This window comes from Balaenoptera borealis (genome assembly GCF_965194805.1).
Source record: "Balaenoptera borealis genome assembly, chromosome: 12".
Classification (NCBI taxonomy): Eukaryota; Metazoa; Chordata; class Mammalia; order Artiodactyla; family Balaenopteridae; genus Balaenoptera; species Balaenoptera borealis.
This window is the reverse complement of record NC_138869.1, coordinates 63,666,062-63,693,451: the sequence shown is the minus strand read 5'-3', so window position 1 is coordinate 63,693,451 and position 27,390 is coordinate 63,666,062. Positions and strand designations below refer to the sequence as shown.

Below are 27,390 nucleotides of genomic sequence, written 5' to 3'. Positions count from 1 at the left end.
ACCATGAAGATTACATAGAATATCTTAAGGTTATATAATCTATTTTAAATTGATACCAACTTAACTTCAATTGCATAAAAAACTTTATTCCTTTTTTTGCCTCTGCCCTCCACTTTATTTACTGATTTCACAAATTATGTCTATTTATATTGTGTAACATTAACATGGATCTATAGCTACTTTTATGTTTTTATCTTCTAAATTATATACAGTATAAAAAGTGATTTAACTACCAACATTACAATACTACAGGATTATTGACCTGTCTATATATTTATCTTTACCAGATGGCCTTATAATTTCATATGCTTTCATGTTGCTGTCTAGTATCTTTTTGTTCCAACTTGAAGGAATCCCGTTAGCATTTCTTATGTGGTGATAAATACCCTCAGCTTTTGTTTATCTGGGAAAGTATTACTGTCTCCATTTTTTTCCAGCTTTATGAAGGTATAGTTGACAAATAAAAATTGTATATATTTAAGGTGTATGACTTGATATGAATACATTGTGAGATCACCACCACACTCAAGTTAATGAATATATCCATCATGTCACATAGTTATCATTTTAGTATGTGTGTAGTGAGAATACCTAAGATTTACTCTCTTTTCAAATTTCAGGTATAAAATAAAGTATTGTTAACTATAGGTACATTGCTGTATATTAGATGCTCAGAAATTATTCATCCTGCATAACTGAAACTTTATATCCTTTGATCAACATCTCCCTAGTCTCTCTTTTTCCCGGTCCTTGGTATTTATTTTCTATATAAATAAAATGTGAATATATATCTCCATCAACACATATTAAAGGTGTTTGTCTATCAACACATATTTGTTTATCAACAGTTATTTGTCCATTGGCATATATTTAGGTTGTTTCCAGATCTTGGCTATTGTGAATAATGCTGCAATGAATATGGGAGTGCAAATATCTCTTTAAGATCGTAATTTCATTTTTTAGAAAAAATTATAACCAAAAGTGGACTGTTGGATTATAAGGTAGCTCTATATTTAATTTCTTGAAGAACTTCCATAGTGTTTTTGTAATGGTTATACCAACTTACTTTCCTACCAACAGGGTACAAAGATTCCCTTTTCTCCATATCCTAACACTTGTTACCTTTTGTCTTTTTGATAACAGTCATTAACAAGGTTGCCAAGAACATACAATGGAAAAAGCATAGTCTTTTCAATAAATGGTGTTGACAAAACTATATGCAGAATTAAATTGGATCCTTATCTCACACCATTTACAAAAATCAACTCAAAATGGCTTAACAACTTAAATGTAAGATGTGAAACTGTAAAACTACCAGAATAAAACGTTGGGTAAAGTCTTCTCTGCATTGGTCTAGGCAATGTTTTTTTTTGGATATGACCCCATAAACACATGAAACAAAAGCAAAATAAACAAGTGGGATTGTATCAAATTTAAAATCTGCACAGTAAAAGAAATATCAACAGCATGAAAAAAATGGAAGAAAATATTTGCAAATATGTACCTGATAAGATGTTACTATCCAAATATATAAGCAACTCTTACAACTCAATAACAAAAAAATAAATAACCTGATTTAATAATGCACAAAGGACCTGAACAGACATTTCTCCAAAGAAGACATACAAATGGCTAACAGGTATAGAAAAGGAGTTCAACATCACTAATCACCAGGGAAATGCAAATGTCCTTCATTTTTGAAGGACAGTTTGCTGGATACAGTATTCTTGTGTGGTGTTTTTTTTTTTTTTTTTTTTTTTAATCTTTCAGCATTTTGAATATATCAACCCATTCCTTTCTGGTCTGCAAGATTTCTGCTTTGATAATCTTATAGAAGCTCTTTTGTATGTAATGAATCACTTTTCTCTTCCTGCTTTCAAGATCTATTTATCTGTGATTTGGCAGTTTGATTGTAATGTGTTGGTGTGAGTCTCTTTGGATTTATGTTAGTTGGAATTCATAGAGCTTCTTGAATTTGCATGTCCATTTCCTTCCTCAAATCTGGGAAGTTTTTGATCATTATTTCTTCAAATAGGCTCTCTGCTCCTTGCTAATTCTCTTCTCCTTCTGAGACTTGCATAAGGCATATATTGGTTTTCCTGATAATGTCTCATAATACTTATGCTCTTTTGACTTCATTTTTTTTCTTTTAGCATCTCTGATTCAATAATATCAAGTGACCTATCTTTAAGTTCTCTGATTCTTTTTTCTGCTTGATAAAATCTGCTGCAGAATCTCTCTAGTGAATATGTCAATTAAGTTATTGTATTCCTTAGCACCAGAATTTCTATTTGGTTCTTTTTTACAGTTTCTATCTCTCCTGATATTCCCATTTTTTTCACTGTTATCCTGATTGTATTTAGTTGTCTATGTTCTATTTAGTTTATTGAGCATCTTTAAGACTGTTATTTGAATTCATTGTGAAGTATTCATAGATCTCTGTTTCTTCATGGCCAGTTTCTAGAGATTTATTTTGTAAGTTTGAATGGGCCACTTTCCCCAGTTTCTTTGTATACCTTGTGACCTTTTGTTGAGATTTGGGCATTTGAAAAAACAGATGTGATTATAGCAAAGTTGCAGGATACAAAGTTGACATACAAAAGTCAACTGAATTTGGATTGGGAGTTTAGGATTGACATGTACACAGTACTATATATAAAATAAATAACCAACAAGGACCATAGCACAGGTAACTCTGCTCAATATTATGTAACAACCTAAATGGGAAAGAATTTGAAAAAGAATAGATACATGTATATGTATAACTGAATCATTTAGCTGTACACCTACAACTAAAAACATTGTTAATCAACTAAACTCCAATATAAAATAAAAAGTTAAAAAATAAATTAGGATTCATAATGGAAAAACGCCAATTGCTTTCCTATATACCAGTAATGAGCAAGTGTAACTTAAAATTAAAAACACAATACATTTACATTTGCAACCAAAAAAATGAAATACTTAAGTGTAAATCTAACAAAATATGTACAAGATCTATATGAGAAAAACTATAAAACACTGATAAAAGAAATAAAAGAAGACCTCAATAAATGGATAGGAAGACTTAGTATTGTCAAGATGTTAGTTCTTTCCCCCAATAAAAATCTCAGCAAGCTATTTTAAGAATATATACAAATTGATTCTAAAGTTTATATGGTGAGGCATAAAATCCAGAATAGCCAACATAATATTGAAGAAAAATGAAGTTGAGAGACTGATGTTTTTTGACTTCAAGACTTACTCTAAAGTTACAGTAATCAAGGCAGTGTGGTATTGGCAGAGTAATAGACAAATCAATGCAACACAACAGAGAGCCCAGAAATAGAGCCCACATAAATACAGGCAAATGATCTTCAATAAGAAGCAAAAGCAATGGAGGAAAGCTAGTCTTTTCAACAAATGGTGCTGGAATTGATGGACATCCACATTTTAAAAAATGAATCTAGACATTGACCTTATAGCCTTCACAGAAAATAACTCAAAATGGATCACAGGCCTAAATGTAAAATATCAGACCTAATATGTAGATGCAAAATAAAAGTCCTAGAAGATAAGAGATGAGAAAACCTAAATGACCTTGGGTATGGTAACACAATGTCCATGGCATTATCCATAAAAAAAAAATAACTGGTAAGTTGGATTTTATTAAAATTAAAACTTCTGCTCTGTGAAAGGTAATGCCAAGAGAATGAGAAGATAAGCCATATACCCGGAGAAAATATTTGCAGAGAAACATCTGATAAAAGACTGTTATCCAAAAGTTCAAAGAACTCAAAACTCAATAAGAACACAAACAACCCAATTAAAAAATGGGCCAAGAGACTTATCAGACACCTCTCCAAAGAAGATACAGAGATGGCAAATAAGCATATGAAAAGGTGCTGCATGTCATATGTCATCAGGGAAATGCAAATCAAAACAATGAGATACCATTATGCACCTATTAGAATGGCCAAAATCCAGAACACTGACAACACCAAATGCTGGCAAGGATGTGGAGCAACAGGAACTCTCATTCATCATTGGTAGGAATGCAAAATGGTGCAGCCACTTTGTAGGCAGTTTGACAGTTTTTTACAAAAATCAACATATTTTTACCATATTATCCAGCAATCACACTTCTTGGTATTTACCCAAAGATCTGAAAACTTATGTCCACACAAAAACCTGCACAATGATATTTATAGCATATTTACTTATAATTGCCAAAACTTGGAAGCAACCAAGATGTCCCTGAATGATAAATAAACTGTTGTATATCCAGACAATGGAATATTATTCAGCACTAAAAAGAAATGGGCTACCAAGCCATGAAAAGACATGGAGGAACTTTAAATGCATATTCCTAAGTGAAAGAAGCCAATCTGAAAAAGCTATGTACTATAAGATTCCTATGTGACATTCTGGAGAAAGCAAACTACAGAGACAGTAAAAAAAAAATTAGTGGTTGTCACAGTTTGGGGGAGAGGATGGATAGAGCACAGATAATTTTTAGGGTACTGAAAATATCTGTAGGATACTGTAATTATTAATACTTGTCATTATACATTTGTCCAAACCCACAGAATGTACAACAGCAAGAGTGAACCATAATGTAAATAATGGACTTTAGGTGATTATGATGTCTCATTGTAGGTTCATCAATTTTAATAAGTGTACCACTCTGGTGGGGGATGTGGATAAGCGGGGAGACTATGCATTTGCAGGGGCAAGGATATATGGGAAATCTCTCTACCTTCCCTCAATTTTGCTGTGAACCTAAATCTACTCTAAAAGAAATAAAGTCTTTAAAATTTTTTTTTAATTAGAAGCAAACAAACAGCCACACCTCTCTGTCTTTACTGTCTTCATACGGGGGAAGACCTTCACTAATAAGCCTGGCTGGGGATTTGGGGAGTGTCTAAAACCTTTTCTGAAGCGTATCTTTTCTGGGCTTGTGCAATAATTTCCCAGTTAAAGTTTAACCCCTTCTTCTCCGGATCCTGTAAGCTCTTGCTCCCCCTGGTGTCTATCTGTAGTGAGACAGTCTTTCTGATGGTGTCACAGAGGCCCTCAGTCTGGCACCGAACTGCCAATCATGTTGGTGTTTGGAGTCAGGCATGACGAGACCCTTCCCTTGGGCAGCCCTCTGAAAACCAGAACAGTAGACTCACAGTCCACTCTTCTTTTTCTCTCCCGAGTGGAGGGAGGAGCCTGGGATGAGGGAGTTTTCTCCAAATCAGGCTGTGTTGTGCAGGCAGAGGGATGGACCATGGTGGACAAATGCAAGGAACTTTCTTACTGGCTTCTATCCAGTTCTTTCTGGCTTTGCATTCACCTGGGGTGCTGCGACCTCTTACCTGGTTTCTGGAGTTCTCACAAAGGCAATTTGGGCCATATGTTGTTGTTAAATCGGTATTTCTGCAGGGGAATGTGAGCCGGAAGCTTCCTACACCACTATCCTGCTGATATCCCTCACTCTTTTGAAATATAAATTTGTATTGAAATTAAATCTGATATTGTATGTAATGAGGAAAATTTTTAGAAGACTTTTTGAGATTTTTCAAAACTTTCTAAAATAACTTTTCCTTTAAAAATATTTTGGCTCACTTATCTTTTTTTAAACCCTTAGTGTACTCGACTAATTTTACAAACCAACAAAGACATATTTTTATGAAATTTCACATAAGTTATTGTGAGCACAACATTATAAATATCTCTTTCCAGTGGCCATGATTGGCTTCTTGTTCTTCCTTACCTGCTTAATTGCTAACATATCATCACGAAGGGAAGGAGTTTTCAAAACCTAATAAATTTTGTTTAAGCTTTAAGTGCTAAAATTGAAAAATTAAAAACATTTTCTAGCATGACTTACTTTCAGGTGTGCAGGTAAAAGGGGGATAACATACTAAAGCACTCAATTAATGTTAATTCTCAATAGAATTTTACTCAGGGTAACGTGGCTTGCTTTTCTGCATAAAGAGGTAATATAAACAAAATTAAGAAATGATGTGTTTTTAAAAGAATTACGAGCAGAATTGAAAAACTGCCTTTTTAAAAAAGAAGTATAGCTTTTTGAGGAATCCATAGCTTTGATAATAGCTGATTGAAATTGTGTTTCTCTGCCAATTATAAAACTATTAACACTAACGTATTTATTGAGCACTCTTTATGGAAAAGATCCTTAGGCCTGCTGTAGGCTGTTTTCCTACCAACTTTATTGGAGCGACCAAAGAACATTAAACTGTTGAAAACACAAAATTTTTCTGATTAATAAAGTACATGAAATTATTACTTGTGAGCATGACACAGTATGCAAATATTTTATATTTAGAGTAAAATATTTCAAGTAGACGATACCTACTTTTTAATAGTAACATTTATTTTTTGACCAAAGAATGATTCTCTCAAATGCAACCACATTAAACACACTTGAGTGCACTGCCTTTAGGGATGAATCAATTGGTTAAGTGCCTCTAAAGATATAAGTAACAGATCAAGATCTACTCTTGGCTAATGACATGTAAGGAAAAGTATATTTGGAAATCTGACTTACAGGGAGTTTTGTATGCTTTTAGAAAACATAATTTTCAAACTCAAGATGATTTATTTACAAGTATCACAATAATGGATATAAATTGCAGATTTTTAAAATTTTGACTCTTCCAAGGTATTATATGCTTTATGCTTCTGTGCTTTATCTATTTATCTGTATATCAGTATGTCTGTTTGCTTTCATATAAATTTATGTCTATCAATTATTTATTACTCTACTTACTTCAAAAATACTTTTGAGGCCACTCAAAACAAATATTTCAGTCAAGAGCTGGGCAGTGCAGGACATTTACCAGGTTGGAAGCCCTGGGAAATAACTTTTTAAGTTCTCATGAAAAGAATGCCTACAATCTCCTTATTTATTTTCTGAAAAGCTAGTGCAAGTCTGACATATACTAGATGAAAACATTAATATTTGGTCTCCATAACTGGGGGTAGATGAAGAATGAGAGATTTGTTTAGTATTTAATCTTAAATTTGTTCTACTCCTTTTGTCAAGGATTAAAGCAGAATTACAAGTAGTTTGGACTCTTCTTTTTAATATTTGAGGGTATTTTGTATATCTAGTATTGTATGAATTAATCACATGTTAAAATTAAATAATAAATTAAAAATTCAGAAAGAACTAAAAAATGATTCATTTCTCCAAACTGTTCCTCCTCTTGGGTGGTGAGTTAATGTACATTATCAGCAAGGTCAGCCTGATAACCATCCCCCTAAAATTATTGGCTTAGCTCTTGGAGTTTGCCCTGTTTGATTTTCCCTCTTCCTGCCCAGAAATTACTTCACTGATCTCCACCTTTCAAACTATGTCTTTTTGGCTCATCTTAGGCCAAGTGAAATATCACAGGACCATCATCAGGGTGAAATGTCATAATAACAGTTACACTGCAGGATGACAGTACAAGACATCCTTCAGTGCTTGAGATAGATATCGAAGCAATGGAAACTTTGTTTGAATAGGATTGCTACAAATTTTGAGGTCTTCATGAATACCTTATTGGCTCATACTCTTTTAGCTTATTATGATATATCACCTAACTCTTTATGTCACAGTGATTTTGCCAGGTAGAACAATGAGCCACACATTATGACATATCTGTACACTTCTTGTGGATGTACTTCTTTCTGAAATTTTTACATTTAAAAAATGTAGAAATAGTTACCATAGCAGTCTTGAGTTCATGCTTATTTGTTATATAACTAGACACATGCTGTGGAAACTGGCAAATCTCTGAACTTCCTTATATTAAAGTAGAACAAAAATAAACCTGTCTTTGAAAAATTATGGCTCCTTCAATGTAAATGAGTTTGCTTTAATGATGGAATAATCCACATTTCTTGTCCAGGAAACTTTTTAGGTTAAATCTTTCTTCTTTTGCTGGTCTGCTTCTGGGGAAAGACTAAGCCCTATCATAAACTGTCTGAGCCATAAATACCAAGGCAGATGCAGTGGGAGGTAACTTGCAAGAAGTTATTGTAACTGAAAGAGTAAATCATCAGCCTCAGTGTCCTTTGGGCTCTAACATATAGTTATTTCTGCTCCTTAGTTTACAAAATTTTCTGTTATATAGTTAAGAGAATCATTGATCAATGTTACAAAGAAAAAAACTAAAAACAAGACACTTAAAATTACCTTGTTTTCTTGAATACTGGAAAAAGTACAATATATACAAGCTTATATGAAATATAGATACTGGCATATATAACTGAAAACACACTATGGATTCAGAAAGAGCATTTTTTTACTGTACAACTTTACTATGGACTAGTTGTGTTCCTTTCCTCCATAGCTTCTTTTTGATGAAATGAAGAATTCAAATTAATAAATAAGATGTTAAAAATTTTACAGCTGGAGTAGTGTGCAAATTAAAATGCAGTGTTTTACATTCTGAATCTGAGAGAGTATCACTTAATCTAATTATCAACAAAAACAAAGTGACATTTTTGTCCATCTATTACAGCATTACTGAAAAATAATAAAGAGCTTTCAACTAAATATGAAGAGCATGCTTGTAATAGTTTGACTTAATAAAAAAGACTATATAGTACATGTGAAACTCACTTTGGCCATCCTTGGGGGACATTAAAAAATACAGTCGTTCTACAGAAAAGAAGAAACTAAGCATGAATTTCCTAGCTTCAGAGGATATGATTATGTAGTCTGGCAATATATAGGCTAAGTGGCACTTAAAATGTATCCACTTATATGCTCAATAATAAAATATATGTGATATTCATATGTTTGAATGCCTGTAATAAAATAGGATATATATAAATAATATATACATTATTATATTAATATCTATTTACATATATATGACATGTATGTATATATATAAATGAATATGTATATATGTACATAAACAGTAGTATAATTAAAACAGTAGTAAAATAATAATTTAAATGACCATAAATAGCAGTATATATATATATATATTGTTTTACTACTATTATTACATGTATATTATTCTAATCTATTCATAGAATAATATACATACAAGTAATAATAATAGTTTTATAACATGGGATATATATACTACATATGTCATATTATATTATTATATGTTATATAATATATATCTCACTGTATACATTTGTATATAATGTTCAGTGAAAATAGCCAAAATACAAGGTTGATACGTAGAATGATCAAACTTTCATGAAATGGCATTTATCAGGATAGGATTGCCCATTTTGCAGTCAAAGATAGAGCTTGAAATCTTGTATTACTCATACACATAGAGGCTGATGCAGGGCAGGGAGCCCTCCTTCATCTTGAAGACATATTCAGTGGCTTCTGTGGTCTCCAAGGTCATCATGGCTAAGAATGGCGAGGTGAAAGAGCTGCACCAGCTCTTAGTTGGCTTGACCAGAAGGTGAGACATGTTCTTTGTCACCACATCCATCATCCAGAACTAGACCCACAGCCTACACATACGTGCAAGAGATCCTAAGAAATTACTCTGCCACAGATGTACTATTTTTAGAAAATGAAATATCCTTTGTAAAGGATGCTATTAACATCAAAATATTAATTGCAGCTTTCTGAGTGTTTGATTATGGTTAATTTCAATTCTCTTCTTTGTGTTTTTCTACCCTTTCCCAAATACTCCATAATATGTACTATTTTCATAAAATAAGTTTTAAAGTAATAAAACTAAAAAGTAGCCATTGACCCCATGTCATATTACTTTAGCTTTTTATTATTTTTAGAAACTATTAATCTACCTTTTAAAAAACTACTTTGACCCTCAGTCAAACATAACTGTATTCTGTGAGCATTCACTTTGTGCCTAGGTAAAATATAAAGTGTAAGGTCATAGATACTTAATTAGATTTTAAGATTGAACAACTTAAACATAGTTAAATGTGTCTGTCAACTCTGTAGCATTATATTTGTAAGTTTATGCTAAAACCATAAAAATAGGAATTAAGAAATTAAGAGATGATAAACTTTATGTGGCAGGAAAGAGGATGTGATGGGAGAAAGTGGAAGAATACGCTGAGATATAATTTCAAGGGAAAATCATTGGCAAATATCCGAATCTCAAACACTTGTATCTCCGATATAAGCAGCTGTACCAACTGTGGGGTATGAATATTGTCAAACCATTTTTGTTTTTCAAATTAATTGCTCTGGCATCTATTTCTCGGATTATGTCAAAACATCCAGATCTCTCATGAAGCCCTCCTTGGACTTGAATTATCCAAAGAACTCAGAGCTGTTCAGTCAAAAAAAGTCAATCATGTTGCCCCTGGTACTTCATCAAATACCAGCTGAAGTGGAAATTGGAGGGTTTGTTTCACTGTTTTTGCCTCTGCCAAAGCTTCATTGGGGCATTGCTGAAAACTCTCCCTGAAAAGTCATTTTTCACAGATTTCTATGTGCTTCACACATTTTAGTTCCTGAGGTTACAGCTTTTTCATCAAAAGGGACTTGCACAGCCATTGTTTCTAAGTCATGCCAACTATAGTAAGGTACTTCAAAAAAAAAGGGAATTTCCTACACTTCCCAAATCTTTTGCCATTTGATGTGTGGCTTTGCAGTTCCTCCCAGCAAGAAATGAGTTTATTATCCTACCCCTTGATCTGGGACGGTCTTGTCTCTTGATTTGACCAACAGAAGATGGCAGAAGTGATACTACAGCAGCTCGAAATCTAAGCCTCCGAGGACCTTTCAGCCTTCTTCTCATTCTCTTAGGATCCTGCTGCTGCCATTTGAACAAACCCAGGGCAGCCAGCTGAATGAAGAGCGGGATGGCACCCCCATCACCAGACTTGATAGTGAGTTGAGGTCTCCAGGATGAACTACTCTCTAGCCAACCCATCAGAGAAGCCCAAGGTAAGATCAGCCATGCCTGGCCCAGATCAGCAGAACCACATGACTAACCACAGACTCATAAGCAGTAACAAGTGATTGCTGTCTTTTGTGTGTTCGTTTGAAATTTTATTCTTATTTATGTTATGTAATCAATGTCTGTCTCCCAAACCCCTCCCCATTAGATTGTAAACTCCATGAGCATGCAGTCATGTCTGGACCATTCAACACCGAGTCCCCAGCACCCAGCACAATGCCTGGTACTTAGCACACTCTCAATAAATACAGGGTGGATGAGACTGTTCAAATAGCCGGGATGATGGTGGCTTAACCAGTAGCAGAAAAACTGAGGAAAGGAGACTAACATCACACGAAGTGGACAGAACAGGTTTGAGACAAGAATCAGAATCAGTTCCGATTTTACAGCCTTCTGACTACACTACTAGCTATATAGTCTGGGCAGGTCAACAACCTTTATCCACCACACCCTTAGTTTTCCCCTCTGTGAAATGAGAATAATACCCCTGCAGCTGGGGAGAACGAATATCCTCCAAGGCAGAAACAATAATAAGTCTAGAGGAGGGTCATGGTGGCCCAAATGAGGGCCAGCTATCCACTGAGAAAAGCTGGAAGACCAAGTGATTGCAGCCTTAAGCCTCTAAGCTTTGGCAGGGTTTGTTATACAGAAAGCTCATCCCCACAGACAGCTGTAGACGGCTGCCATGGAACTCAGGACCCCAGTCCAGATTAACACACCTTCCTTCATGTTGAGTTTTCCTGGTTCCCTTTCCTGTTAGTGGACATAATTTATCAAAGAAGTTTTGCTAACATAGAACTACAAAGGGAAGAAGTGAAGGTCTGGGCCTTGCCATCCCAGCAGGCTTTCTCGCTATGCAAATTTACAACCTCCTCAACAACCCTTGTGGCTGCAGCCAACAAGTGTCCCACAAAAGGACCCAAGGAAATTTCTGGAACTGATGGGTATGTTTAATACCTTGATTGTAGTGAGGGTATCATAGATGTGTGTATATGTCTAAACTCATAAAAATGTGTACATTAAATATGTGAAATATTTGTATATTAATTATATCTCAATAAAGATTTAAAAAATGAGTTATCATAACCTTCCCTGAGGGAAATAAAACCCACAAAAGTTATATTCAGCTGGATATGTTTCAGAGTAACTTTCTGTATATACTTGGATTTAGAAGTTACAGATATCTTCTCTAGTAAACTGTTAAACCCAAATTGCTCTACCCAAAGTGAGAGAGAATGGGGGTGAGACAGGATGGGACCTGGGCCCCTTTGCTGCAGTGCTTGCACCTGGACAAACGTCTCCAAAGAAACTGTAGGGACTAAAAATAGCTGCATGCATGAGCAACAAAATACAAAGAAACTATAGGGACTAAAAAACACTGCGTACATGCGCAGTTGGGGCAAAAACTGGACAAAAGATACAAAAAACCCAACTGCCACTTCTGAGGTGCTTGGAGCAAAAGCAGGGTACTGCGCATGATCCCTGCACTCAACATCACCTAAGGGGTGGGCAAACCACCTAAGCCACCCCTCTGGCCTGACCCCTAGACACACCCCTTCCCTCACCCCACATAAGGAACAAGCTTGTCCCCTTGGGAAGCGAGCAAGGGAGCTTGTTACTTGTTTTCACCCCGTCCTGCAGCCACAAGGGTCCCAATAAAGCCTTGCCTGAATTTCTTGTCTGGCCTCTTGTCAATTTCTATTGATTAAGGAAGGCAAGAACCCTGGTGGGTATCAGGTGTATCCTGGTAGGTCGCTGGGAGTACAGTGACTTCAGTTCCTGGGTTTATCCTGCCTTAGCCTGACTTGGCCACATCACTCACCCTCACTGAGCCTCAGACCTCTTACCTGTAAATGGAGAAGGAAATATGACTGGCTTCACCAGGGGACCCGATCAGTAACCAGCACCGATGTCATGTGTCTGTAACCTCTCTGCCTGCAGTCTGCTGCCACCGTATTAGAATCCACCAGGACTGCGATCTCTGTCATGCACCAGAGAGGGAGGACAGGGACCCGCATGCTCTCTGCCTGTCCCTCACTGTGCAGTGGGGAGAACCAGATGTAATAATGTGAGTACACTGTGTGCACACAGCTCCTCCCAAGTAGCAGGATTCCAGAAATGCTTGAGATGACTATGATGAGGAAGAGAGCAAAGACAGATATTTGTAATAATTTGGGAATCGCTAAAAGTAAAACTCAGATAGCAAAGGACCAAAGTACTTGAACTTACACAAAATGTATGGTGCAAAAATCTCACAACATAGAGGCAGAATAAATGTTCTAAGAAATCAGTCTCTCCCATTTGTTGTGATGCTCTAGAGAGCAGAGGCTCATCTCTGCTGGGAGCATGGTGTCCTGTGGGCCTTGGTAAATACACATGGTGTGGTGGAAGAGAACTGCACACAGAGCAGCCTGCCCAGCTTTTACCCTGATGTTATCACTTTGTAGCTATAAGACAAACCAAGGACTGCTCCTCCTAGTGCTTAAGTGAGGCCTCTGGAGCCAGCTGATCTGTGGTTTACAAAGTATGCGATTTCAAGCAAATTGTATACTCTTCTGGGCCACATCTGTGAAATGGAAATACTAATAGTGCTTACTTCATAGTGCTGTGGTGAGAACTGAATTTATATTTATATTTATATATATATTATGTAGTGCTCAAAATAGTCTCTAGGGTATAAATTCTCAATAAGTGTTGACTATTAATACCATTGTACATCCCTATATAAGTTACTTAATCTCTTTCTTCATCTCTAAAATGAGGATTATAATAATTTACATTTACACATAGAGTTGTTCTAGGATGTAAAGAAATGAATGTGTATAAAACGATTATAACAGTGATTGAAGAAGTAAGAAATCAATAAATGTTAGTAATTATTACTATTTTAGTTTGTAAATTTGTAATTAAACTATCAGTGATTCGTAGAAGTGTTTCAAGGGGACACTATAATTTATTTTATGCATTTTATTCTTAACTCTTTTAAAAATCCATCCCACTAAAAGTTCCTTTTGTTTCATATTGACTGTTTTACTAATTTTCTTTTTTAATTTCAAAAGTTACCAATTATCCTATTGCCTTCAAATTACTTATACATGGACACATGAACCTAAGCCATATTTGGATATCAAAGGATTACAGAAAGTCATTTCTGGTTTTATTTCAATAGCATCTAAGCTAAACATCAGCTCAATTTTTTCTAGGTCATAAATGATCACAAGGGTATTTTCTTCATTTCAGGATACTTTATAGCTTCTAAAGTACTTTCATCTGCATTATTTCATTTTAGAAATACCATTTTTCACAATTTCAATAAAGAGAAAACTAAGTCATAGAAATGAAATAATTTACCTAATACATTGAGTAAATGTCAGATTCAGGATTTGATCCATGGTCTTTAGACCCCAGGCCCCATGTTCTTTTCACAGTATAATATTTCCCTTCAAAATCAACAAAATTAACATTTTGAAAGAATGTTGATATTTCAAGTTCTAAATTCACTGGCAATTTAACAACCTAAAAATGTCATTAAAAGTAATATGAGAAATTATACTTGTAATAAGTAGAGCAAACTAATTAATCCAACTTAAATCTAGTGTAGTGTGCTAGTGATTAATGAATAAGTTTTGACTAGTATCACATCAATTTAAATTGTATCTATACATAAAAGAGATGACACTTTTTTCTTTGCTGACTACTTTCTTTCCTGTTTTCTCATCAGATGAGTTGGAAATGATTTGCATAATTATATGTTTATATAACCAGGATAGTAAGGCATACTTTCTTAATTTTACTAAGTACCAAAGGCTGGAAGTAAAAATCTACTTATCCATCCATCTATCCATTTATCCATGTGTGTGATTTAATATGAAATTTCCAATGGGCCATATATGAATGTGGCACAGACTTGGATCTAGAGAATATTACATCTTTTTGTGAATTTGCCTAGTTAGAAGTTAAGTCTTGAGTTTAAAATATTTGCCTAGTTAGAAGTTAAGTCTTGAGTTTAAAATATTTGGGTTCCCAGGTATAGTTAGGAATAGTTAGCACAATATAGTGGAAAGAGACTTTAGCATCAGGCAATTTTTTTGTAAAGTGGGTATTTATACTATGTCAGAAATATCTCCCAAAAGCCCTGATTGTATTTCTTTACTGGTGAAAAAATACACAGTTCTGGATAGCACCAGACAAACTTAAATATAAACCTTAGACCTGCAACCAAGCGGATGGTCTTGGACAAGTCACTTAAATTTATTAGCCCCATTTTCCCCATGTGTAAAGTGAGAGAATTAGTTCATACACTCCAGATTTGCAGATAAGTGTAGGCAGGGTATGTGCATAGAATCTGTTATATAATTTAGGCACTTTATGTATGTTGTCATCATGATCAGTCAACACAATCATGATTATCATCTGTTAAGACTAGAGCTCTCTCTTCCATTGTCATGGAAGAAAGAATTGAACTGCATTTTCATTTTCATTTATATTAAAATACCTTCTTTATTTTTCTTATTTTTTATTTTTTATTTTTTGGCTGTGTTTGGGTCTTCGTTTCTGTGCGAGGGCTTTCTCTAGTTGCGGCAAGCAGGAGCCACTCTTCATCGCGGTGCAAGGGCCTCTCACTGTCGCGGCCTCTCTTGTTGCGGAGCACGAGCTCCAGACGCGCAGGCTCAGTAGTTGTGGCTCACGGGCCTAGTTGCTCCGCGGTATGTGGGATCTTCCCAGACCAGGGCTTGAACCCGTGTCCCCTGCATTGGCAGGCAGATTCTCAACCGCTGCGCCACCAGGGAAGCCCTACCTTCTTTATTGAATTTAAAGAATGTTTCAAGCTTCATAAGAAAGATTTTCTTATAAGTATACAAACCAATATTTTTGAGTACTTACTATGTGTCAGGCATAATGTCAAGAGCTCCACGCTTACTATGCCATTTAGGAGTAATGTTGCTACAAAGTTAAATAGTAGCTAGTGCAATCTTTATCATTTTTTCTAATGTAATAAAGCTCAGGCTAATTTGTTGAAAGTTTTAAACCTAGTAAAAGATAGATCCAGTACTCAGATTCAAGGTTAATTGACTCTTTTATTATTTTCTGACCATACTTTATATTTAAGTATCTATGAGGTGGTATCTATATGAAATAAAAATGCAGAAAAAATTAAAATATGTAATAAAGACTTGAAATAATTTGTTGATAATTTTAGACAATATAAGAAACAAAAATGAAAAGAGTTCAGAATTCATTTTTACTAAGAATGAAGTATGGATTTATAAGAATAATGGTTACCTGCAGAAAAAAGAAGAATGCCATCCTAATATTTGTGAAACAAAGGAAAGAAATATTGGGCTATAGTCCCATAAAGGCCATAGACTTTAGGAAAGAGTATTTGAGTATCTCAAGAGAAGGAAGTCATGACCCAAAGGGAAATGTGAGAAGGACTGTGACCCAAGTGTCATAAAAATTTCACCAAAAAAATCCCCCAAATCTAACTATATAATTCTGAATAATCTCAGTGGGAAAGAAAAATGGAAAATGGAAAGTGTCCAAAGAAATGGCATTTTTGAACAATTACCATCATGAAGAACTCAGATTGTAAAAAAGACAACAAGATATACATTTGAAATGAACATCAAATAACAAAGACATTGATACAAAACAAATGGTCTGACAATATACTGAAAATTTCAGTGATACAAAAACCTTAAATTTTATAGGATTATGTGTTTAGGAACTAAAGGTAATTACTAAAGAGTAGGAACTAAAGATAATTACTAAACAGTCTTTAGTTTGTTCTTCGTTCCTTTAAGAACGTTCCAGCTGGAAAATGAAGGAAATAAAAGCCTTTCATGAGTATACTCTGTGGGGTTTGGTGACTCCTTTTCAAATATCAAATACCAGAGAAATCTTTGCCCAACACTTTAAAAATGTAAGATATCATTATTATCTCATGGGCTGTAAATGTTCTCATGTCATGCTAAGAGATGACAAAGATGGAACTTTTTTATACTGTCAGTTTGCAATTCAGTAATTGTGCTATCTTAGATAAGTTATTTAACTTTTTTGTACCTTTGTTTTCTCACCTTTAAAATGAGGATAAAAATAATCCCTAGCTCACAGTTTCATTGTGAGATTTAAGTAGGTTAACATATTTAAAGCATGAGGACCAAATGGTACATAGTAGCATTTAGTACTTCCTATTACCCAACTCCTTGGTGTGCTGATGAACTATTCATAAGCAGGTGCATGGGAAGGAGCCTGGGCTTGTAGTGTTGGCCAGTGTCTATGGTGTAAATACTCCCATCATGACTGATCTCATCTCGCCCAAGTCGCTGAATGAGAGTTGGGAAGAGATGCATGGCAGCATCCTGCTACAGAGTGTTTCCATGATGCAGATACCAATAACCTCAGGAGAACAGATGACAGTAAAATGCAGTAAAATAATTAGAAATAGTGAGTTTTGAGTATCTGTTATTTTGTTTTTAGGAAAAAAGAAAGAAAAAAAATTATTTGACTAAGGAATTACAAAAATATACAGATCTTCCTTCATTTACTGTGGGGTTATGTCCTGATAAACCCATCAAAAGTTGAAAGTATTGTAGATTGAAAATATATTGAATTCACCTAACCTACTGAATGAACATCATAGCTTAGCCCAGCTTACCTTAAATGCTCTCAGAACACTTATAGTAACCTACGGTTGGGCAAAATCACCTAACACAAAGGCCATATTATAATAACATATTGAATAGCTCCTGGAATTGATTGAGTACTGTACTGAAAGTGACAAATATCATGGTTATAAGTGGACCTGTTGTTTGCCCTCATGATCACATGGCTGACGTGGACCCCTGACCCTGACACTCCCAGCATCCTGAGAATATCAAATGGTATATCACCAGCCTAGGGAAAGGTCAGGTTCAAAATCCAAAGTAGAGTTTCTACTGACTGTGAACTGCTTTTGAACCAGCGTGAAGTTGGAAAATCATAAGTGATTCTTTGCTGTGTGCAAAGCTCACCCAGAATTTTAGGTTCTAGAAGCTCAGAACTACACCACTGACAGTGTCCGCTCATCTGACAACTATCTGACTCCCCACAGAGTAAAGTCCATGAATAAAATTTACTTGTTTACACAGGGCTTGTTGGGATTAGAAGTAATATTTTAAAGATATATCTATATCTATAATATTGTATTATATATCTGTTATATAAATTTTGCTTTTCCATGATTTGTAATTTTTTACAATGAAGATATATTACTCTTACTATTAATTATTAACAACAAAAAGTAAAGACATATAACATCCAACTCAAAGTAGTTCATATGAAAACAGGATTAATTCACTAACATCACAAGGATGTTAGGGCACAATTGTGCCTTAGTTATAGTAGGAACCAAAGGTTCACACCAGTTGTCACAACCCTCTTTCTCCCCACGACTGCCAGTGACTATGAATTTGTTCTATCCTCTCTTAATGCCAACAGGTTTCCAGTTTTATTCTAAGTAGATGATCACATTCTCCCAGTTAATATGATCTCAATACCAGGGAAGTGTATTTTACATTTGATTTAGAGTGAAACTCTTGAAGAGGATTGTGACTGATCTTGTGCAGGTTTTGTACCCCATCACAACCCATCACTGTAGCCTTGGAAATAGAGTATTCAAATTGACCCATGTAGATCATATTTTCTCTGGTGGAGGACAAGCGGTTGGCTAAAGTTTACAGTGTTATAGAAGAGAAAAATATGATTCCTTAAAGAAAGGTACATGGGGTGGTAAATGATATATGTCCTACTGTAATTGTGAAGTGAAGGTGAAAGGTGAATTGGTAGCCAGAGGGAAATCCAAGGCTGATAGCGAGCTCATGAAATAAAATGCTATGACGAGGTTTGTGAGTTCCTTAAAGCTAAGAGGAACTATAAATATGGTAGATGGAAAGATCGGATTCAAAATGATCTCAATAGGCAGAAATGAGACGCATAAGACAAGATGTAACTTCACAGGAGCAAATATAAATTCCTACATTTAGTTCAAACAGTTGGTTTTATATAAATAAAAAGTGGAAAAACAGGATTTATAGCAGTTCTACTGAAAAAGCAAAATGTGAAGTTTTATCTAGCTTCAAGTTCAATAAGAACTGACAACATGACACTGTTGCTAAAAACGGTAATTTAATCTCAGGTTGCTGTCTGGTTCAAACAAAGGAGATTACAGCCTCCCTGTACTCTGTGTCGGGCATGCTAAATCCAAATTTTTTCCGGCTTGGGATTCCATACTTTACAAGTGACAGTAACAAACTCAAGGGAATCCTGAGTGAGATGAATAGGGTAGAATAATATTATCCCCAAAATGACACAATAAACTGGGTATATTTTTATCTTAGCAGGGATGGCTTCAGGGGTGTATAGTATCTTCCTTCAATTCAGATGTATCAATGGAAAAGGAAAATAATTAATTCTGGGGTCTAGAGGGACAGAACTGCACCAACTGTCAGAAGTCAAATCAAAAGATTCTGGCTCATGGAGGATGGCATTTCTAAAAACGAAAAGACCACATATCAAAGTAGTGTGTGTCTTTCATTGGAGGTGTTAAACTATAAATTAGCACAGTGGAATGAGAAAGAAAAAAATTAGTAATAAAAGAAGGGATGAATGAAAAAGAGTAGGAAGTTCTAGACATTTGTTCCTGATAAAACACTATAAAATATTATTTAAAATATGTATATTGAGGGCAGACAGCAGAAGCAAGAAGAACTACAATCCTGCAGCCTGTGAAACAAAAACCACATTCACAGAATGGTAGACAAGAGGAAAAGGCAGAGGGCTATGTACCAGATGAAGGAACAAGATAAAACCCCAGAAAAACAACTAAATGAAGTGGAGATAGGCAACCTTCCAGAAAAAGAATTCTGAATAATGATAGTGAAGATGATCCAGGACCTCGGAAAACAATGGAGGCAAAGATCGAGAAGATGCAAGAAATGCTTAACAAAGACCGAGAAGAATTAAAGAACAAACAAACAGAGATGAACAATACAATAATTGAAATGAAAACTACACTACAAGGAATCAATAGTAAAATAACTGAGACAGAAGAATGGATAAGTGACCTGGAAGACAGAATGGTAGAATTCACTGCTGCGGAACAGACTAAAGAAAAAAGAATGAAAAGAAATGACAACAGCCAAAGAGACCTCTGGGACAAAATTAAACACAACAACATTTGCATTATAGGGTTCCAAGAAGGAGAAGAGAGAGAGAAAGGAACCAAAGAAAATATTTGAAGAGATTATAGTTGAAAAATTCCCAAACATGGGAAAGGAAATAGCCACCCAAGTCCAGGAAGCACAGAGAGTCCCATACAGGACAAACCCAAGGAGAAACACACCGAGACATATAATAATCAAATTGGCAAAAATTAATGACAAAGAAAAACTATTGAAAGCATCAAGGGAAAAATGACAAATAACATACAAGGGAATTCCCATAAGGTTAACAGCTGATTTCTCAGCAGAAACTCTACAAGCCAGAAGGGAGTGGCAGGACATATTTAAAGTGATGAAAGGGAAGAACCTACAACCAAGATTACTCTACCCGGCAAGGATCTCATTTAGATTTGATGGAGAAATCAAAAGCTTTACAGACAAGCAAAAGCTAAGAGAATTCAGCACCACCAAACCAGCTCTACAACAAATACTAAGGGAACTTCTCTAAGTTGGAAACACAAGAGAAGAAAAGAACCTACAAAAACAAACCCAAAACAATTAAGAAAATGGGCATAGGAAAATACATATGGATAATTACCTTAAATGTGAATGGATTAAATGCTCCAACCAAAAGACACAGGCTTGCTGAATGGATACAAAAACAAACCCCATACATATGTTATCTACAAGAGACCCACTTCAGGCCTAGGGAAACATACAGACTGAAAGTGAGGGGATGGAAAAAGATATTCCATGCAAATGGAAATCAAAAGAAAACTGGAGTAACTATACTCATATCACATAAAATAGACTTTAAAATAAAGAATGTTACAAGAGACAAGGAAGGACACTACATAATGATCAAGGGATCAATCCAAGAAGAAGATATAACAATTATAAATATATATGCACCCAACATAGGAGCACCTCAATACATAAGGCAACTGCTAACAGCTCTAAAAGAGGAAATGGACAGTAACACAATAATAGTGGGGGATTTTAACACCTCACTTACACCAATGGACAGATCATCCAAACAGAAAATTAATAAGGAAACATAAGCTTTAAATGACACAATAGACCAGATAGATTTAATTGATATTTATAGGACATTGCATCCAAAAACAGCAGATTACACGTTCTTCTCAAGTGCGCACGGAACATTCTCCAGGGTACATCATATCTTGGGTCACAAATCAAGCCTCAGTAAATTTAAGAAAACTGAAATCCTATCAATCATCTTTTCTGGCCACAATGCTATGAGATTAGAAATGAATTACAGGGAAAAAACCATAAAAAACACAAACACATGGAGGTTAAACAATACGTTACTAAATAACCGAGAGATCACTGAAGAATTCAAAGACAAAGTCAAAAAATACCAATAGACAAATGACAATGAAAACACGACGATCCAAAACCTATAGGATGCAGCAAAAGCAGTTCTAAGAGGGAAGTTTATACCTATACAAGCCTACTTCAAAAAACAAGAAAAATCTCATATAAACAATCTAATCTTACACCTAAGGGAACTAGAGAAAGAAGAACAAACAAAACTCAAAGTTACCAGAAGGAGATAAATCATAAAGATCAGAGCAGAAATAAATGAAATAGAAACAAAGAAAACAATAGCAAAGATCAATAAAACTAAAAGCTGGTACTTTGAGAAGATAAACAAAATTGATAAACCATTAGCCAGACTCATCAAGAAAAAGAGGGAGAGGACTCAAATCAATAAAATTAGAAATGAAAAAGGAGAAGTTACAGCAGACACCACAGAAATACAAAGCATCCTAAGAGACTATTAAAACAAATTTCTGCTAATAAAATGGACAACCTGGAAGAAATGGACAAATTTTTAGAAAGGTATAATCTTCCAAGAAAGAAGAAACAGAAAATATGAACAGACCAATCACAAGTAATGAAATTGAAACTGTGATTAAGAATATTCCAACAAACAAAAGCCCAGGACCAGATGGCTTCACAGGTGAATTCTATCAAACATTTAGAGAAGAGCTAACCCCCATCCTTCTCAAACTCTTCCAAAATATTGCAGAGGAAGGAACACTCCCAAACTCATTCTATGAGGCCACAGTCACCCTGATACCAAAGCCAGACAAAGATACTACAAAAAAAAAAGAAAATTAAAGACCAATATCACTGATAAATATAGATGCAAAAATCCTCAACAAAATACTAGCAAACAGAATCCAACAACACATTAAAAGGATCATACACTATGATCAAGTGGAAGTTATCCCAGGGATGCAAGGTTTCTTCAATATACGCAAATCAATCATTGTTATACACCATATTAACAAATTGAAGGATAAAAACCATATGATCATCTCAATAGATGCAGAAAAAGCTTTTGACAAAATTCAACACCGATTTCTGATAAAAACTCTCTAGAAAGTGGGCATAGAGGGAACCTACCTCAACATAATAAAGGCCATATATGACAAACCCACAGCAAATATCATTCTCAATGGTGAAAAACTGAAAGCATTTCCTCTAAGATCAGGAATAAGACAAGGATGTCCACTCTCACCACTATTATTCAACATAGTTTTGGAAGTCCTAGCCATGGCAATCAGAGAAGAAAAAGAAATAAAAGAAATACATATTGGAAAAGAAGTAAAACTGTCACTCTCTGCAGATGACATGATACTATACATAGAGAATCCTAAAGATGCCACCAGAAAACTACTAGAGCTAATCAATGAATTTGGTAAAATTGCAAGTTACAAAATTAATGCACAGAAATCTCTTGCATTCCTATATACTAATGATGAAAATTCTGAAAGATAAATTAAGGAAACACTCCCATTTACCATTGCAAAAAAAAGAATAAAATACCTAGGAATAAACCTACCTAGGGAGACAAAAGGGCTGTATGCTGAAAACTATAAGACACTGATGGAAGAAATTCATGATGATACCAACAGATGGAGAAATATACCATGTTCTTGGATTGGAAGAATCAATATTTTCAAAATGACTATACTACCCAAAGCAATCTACAGGTTCAGTGTAATACCTACCAAATTACCAGTGGCATTTTTTACAGAGCTAGAACAAAATATCTTAAAATTTGTATGGAGACACAAAGGACCCCGAATAGCCAAAGCAGTCTTGAGGGACAAAAACGGAGCTGGAGGAATCAGACTCCCTGACTTCAGACTACACTACAAAGCTACAGTAGTCAAGACAATATGGTACTGGCACAAAACTAGAAATATAAATCAATGGAACAAGATAGAAAGCCCAGAGATAAACCCACGCACCTATGGTCAACTAATCTATGACAAAGGAGGCAAGGATATACAATGGAGAAAAGACAGTCTCTTCAATAAGTGGTGCTGTGAAACCTGGACAGCTACATGTAAAAGACTGAAATCAGAACACTCCCTAACACCATACTCAAAAATAAACTCAAAATGGATTAGAGACCTAAATGTAAGACCGGACACTATAAAACTCTTAGAGGAAAACATAGGAAGAACACTCTATGACATAAATCACAGCAAGATCTTTTTTGATACACCTCCTAGAGTAATGGAAATAAAAACAAAAATAAACAAATAGGACCTAATGAAACTTCAAAGCTTTTGAACAGCAAAGGAAACCATATACAAGACGAAAAGACAACCGTCAGAATGGGAGAAAATATTTGCAAACGAATCAACTGACAAAGGATTAATCTCCAAAATATATAAACCACTCATGCAGTTCAATATTAAAAAAACAAACAACCCAATCCAAAAATGGGCAGAAGACCTAAATAGATGTTTCTCCAAAGAAGACAAACAGATGGCCAAGAAGCACATGAAAAGCTGCTCAACATCACTGATTATTAGAGAAATGCAAATCAAAACTACAATGAGGTATCACCTCACATCAGTTAGAATGGATATCATCAGAAAATCTACAAACAACAAATGCTGGAGAGGGTGTGGAGAAAAGGGAACCCTCTTGCACTGTTGGTGGGAATGTAAATTGATACAGCCACTATGGAGAACAGTATGGAGGTTCCATAAAAAACTAAAAATAAAATTACCATATGATCCTGCAATCCCACTACTGGGCATATACCCAGAGAAAACCATAATTCAAAAAGACACATGCACCCCAATATTCATTGCAGCTCTATTTACAATAGCCAGTTCATGGAAGCAACCTAAATGCTCATCGACAGATGAATGGATAAAGAAGTAGTGGTACATATATACAATGGAATATTACTCAGCCATAAAAAGGAATGATACTGGGTCATTTGTTGAGACGTGGATGGATCTAGAGACTGTCATACAGAGTGAAGTAAATCAGAAAGAGGAAAACAAATATCATATATTAACGCATATATGTGGAACCTAGAAAAATGGTATGGATGAACCGGTTTGCAGGGCAGAAATTGAGACACAGATGTAGAGAACAAACGTATGGACACCAAAGGGGGAAAGCGGTGGGGGTTTGGGGTGATGGTGCGATGAATGGGAGATTAGGATTGACATACATACATTGATGTGTATACAATTGATGACTAATAAGAACCTGTTGTATAAAAAAATAAATAAAATTCAAAAATTCAGAAAAAATAATAAAATATATGTATCAATTATATTCTAATTTTTTTTTTTGCCTCTGCAATTTGATGTTTTGACTACGTCTGTATCACTAAAACCGTCACAAAAGTGAATATATCAATCAACCCTAAAAGTTTCCTCATGCCCCTTGGGAATCCCTCCCTTCCAAAACACACCTCACTTGATCCAAATCAATGTGGGGGAAATTAGCATCTTAACAGCATTGTGCCTTTCAATTCTGGAAGACATTATATCTCTCTATGTTTTTGTATCTTTAGTTTTCCTCAGCAGTGTTTTGGAGTTTTCAGTGTTAAGAGTGTTGCTCATATTTTTTCCGAGTTTATTTTATTTTCTCTTTTTTGTGCTATTGTAAATAGTGCTGCTTTTTTGAAAATGTCAGCCTTAAGTTTGTCACTCCTATAAAGAAACACAATTCATGTTTGTATGTTAATTTTATATCCTGTACCCGTTCTTGTGGATTCCATCAGATTCCCTGTGTATGTGAACATGTCTGAGAACAAAGCCAAGAGCACAGCCCAGGAAAAGCTTACGGCTTTAGTGGATAATGGCTCTCATACCCATTCAGTGCTCAGCAGCTTAAGAAAATATACCAAAGCAAAATTTTGAGAAGGGTAACTGAAATAAAATTCTATATTACAATTTCTCATTAAGATAGAATGGGCAAATATATATTTAAGACATTATTTTATAGGTAAATTATGATCCATTCTGTGTTCATAAATTCCAAGACCTAAGGAAAAGTCCCTTTGAATAAACAAATAAGGTTGGGTTCAGAAAAATGAACAAAAGCAGATGAATGTTGTTATTCTCACTCTTTCTGAAACATGTAGCCCAAATAGTTACTTTCAAACAGGCTTAAATAATATTGCTTCCAAATTTTATGTATTCCTATCTTTTCCCATTTTCTGATTTTTTTTATCTTTACAAACCTTTATCTTTTTTGCATTTAGAACTCTAAACCACTTATTTTTATTTATCAAATCACCTTTTGATCTTTCATTCTACACCTTATGTTTCCCCAAGTGGGTGAACTGGGAGCATTGGTGTATGAATTGAAAACAAAACAGTTAAAAATGGAACAGATATGAACTCATGTCCATATTGGTTTGATAGTTTAAAGAGTCACCAATTACATACATGATGAATAGGAATCACATTTGCCTTTTATTCCTAAGAAGGAAATGAATCTTATTCTTTCATGCTATAGTTACAGAAATCCAAGCCACAACTCAAATCCTTTTTCCTTAAGGAAGCACAACACAACCTCAACGTGTTTTTTGAAGAGTTGTAGCTGGGACATTCTCTAGCACTGATTATAGGTTCTTGGGGCTAGAGACCAGGCTTCACAGTTGGTTGGATCCAACTCCAGTGCCTACTACAAACTGTTCTTTTGTGGGAAGTGTTGAGTCTGTATTTGTTTATTGAGAATGTTTTATTTTATGATGCAGTCACGTGAACTGAGCATATAGTGCAGTTGAGTGTGAAATCATAGGGTCGGCTCAGTTCACTAAGTCTTTGCATGCAAAGTTATAGAAAAATAGGACAAATCAAATGGTTTGATCTTCTTTTGATGATGAGTGAAAATCAGCAACAGTCTGGATTCAAAGGAAATGACCATATATTATATTAACTATTTTCTTGCCTGGGTTATCTGGAAAGTTAGCTTTCCTCCCCACTCCACTGTGTCTATTAGCCGTGACAATTATATTGGCCATGCTTTTCTACTTTTAAAATGTCTCCATTTATAATATCCATTAAGTTGTAAACCTAAATCTTAAACATGCCACACAAAAAAAACCAAATGATTATGTTTGATATCATGAAAGTTAATGTTTATATAATAATATAGCAATATGTCAATTAATCTGTCAACCTGAATCTCAGAAAATTTGCTTCACACTCTTTGGATGATACAGCTCATTAGAGGTAGAGTTGGAAAAGTAATAACAAACATTGTACTTTATTGTTTAAAAACAATATTCAAAATTTTTTCTTGGTGAAATTCATTCTGAAATAATAAATTTTAATACAAGAGTTAAATACAAGTAAAAGAAAATTGAAAATATGCAATTTAGCTTAATTATTTCTATGCTTTTGTAGTTGTTGTTTTGGTGCTAGTTTAATTATTTGATGTGAACTTCATTTCTATATAAAATTTGGTTTAATTTTATTTTCTATAGATAGTTAAGAGAAAAGGGTGCAGGAAAAAAACCAAGCCTGCCAATAAAGTAACAAATGAGGAATTAATAGTTAAATGGCAAAAAGGCATTGTTATAATGTAGAAAGAACCTGGGCAAGCAATTAAGTGACCTGGATTATATCCCGGCTCTGCCCACAAAAAATACTGTCCAGTAAGTAGATATTAAAGCAATGCCCTTCACTTTTTATATACATATTTTTATACATTACTTTATTTGTTTACAAAATTATCTCTAAGGTACACACTATTCTCCCCTTCACAGATGAAGAAAGCCAATTAGGGAGGGTAAGTAACTTGGAAAGTTCTCACGGCTAGTAAGTGTTTGGCTAACAACAGGGCTCAGTAGGGATTCCAAAGACAAGTTCTTTCCATTTGTCATTTAACTTATTTCAGACTCGTATCCTTACATGTGAAAAAGGAAGGAGACTGGATTGATTAATCGTTTAACCTATGTCAATTTGCAGCCGCTCCAAAGGGTAAATAAGACC

At 34.9% G+C, this 27,390-nt stretch overlaps 1 long non-coding RNA gene across 1 annotated transcript; it reads right to left on the bottom strand.

The window, feature by feature from the left end:
• Window positions 1–1,583: 1,583 nt before the first annotated feature.
• Window positions 1,584–20,195, bottom strand: LOC309607274. Its single transcript, XR_014232340.1, has 3 exons — window positions 15,694–20,195; window positions 14,878–15,390; window positions 1,584–14,840 (listed from the first exon to the last, which is right to left on the bottom strand). It is a non-coding gene; the product is annotated as an uncharacterized lncRNA (long non-coding RNA).
• Between the last annotated feature and the right edge of the window lie 7,195 nt (window positions 20,196–27,390).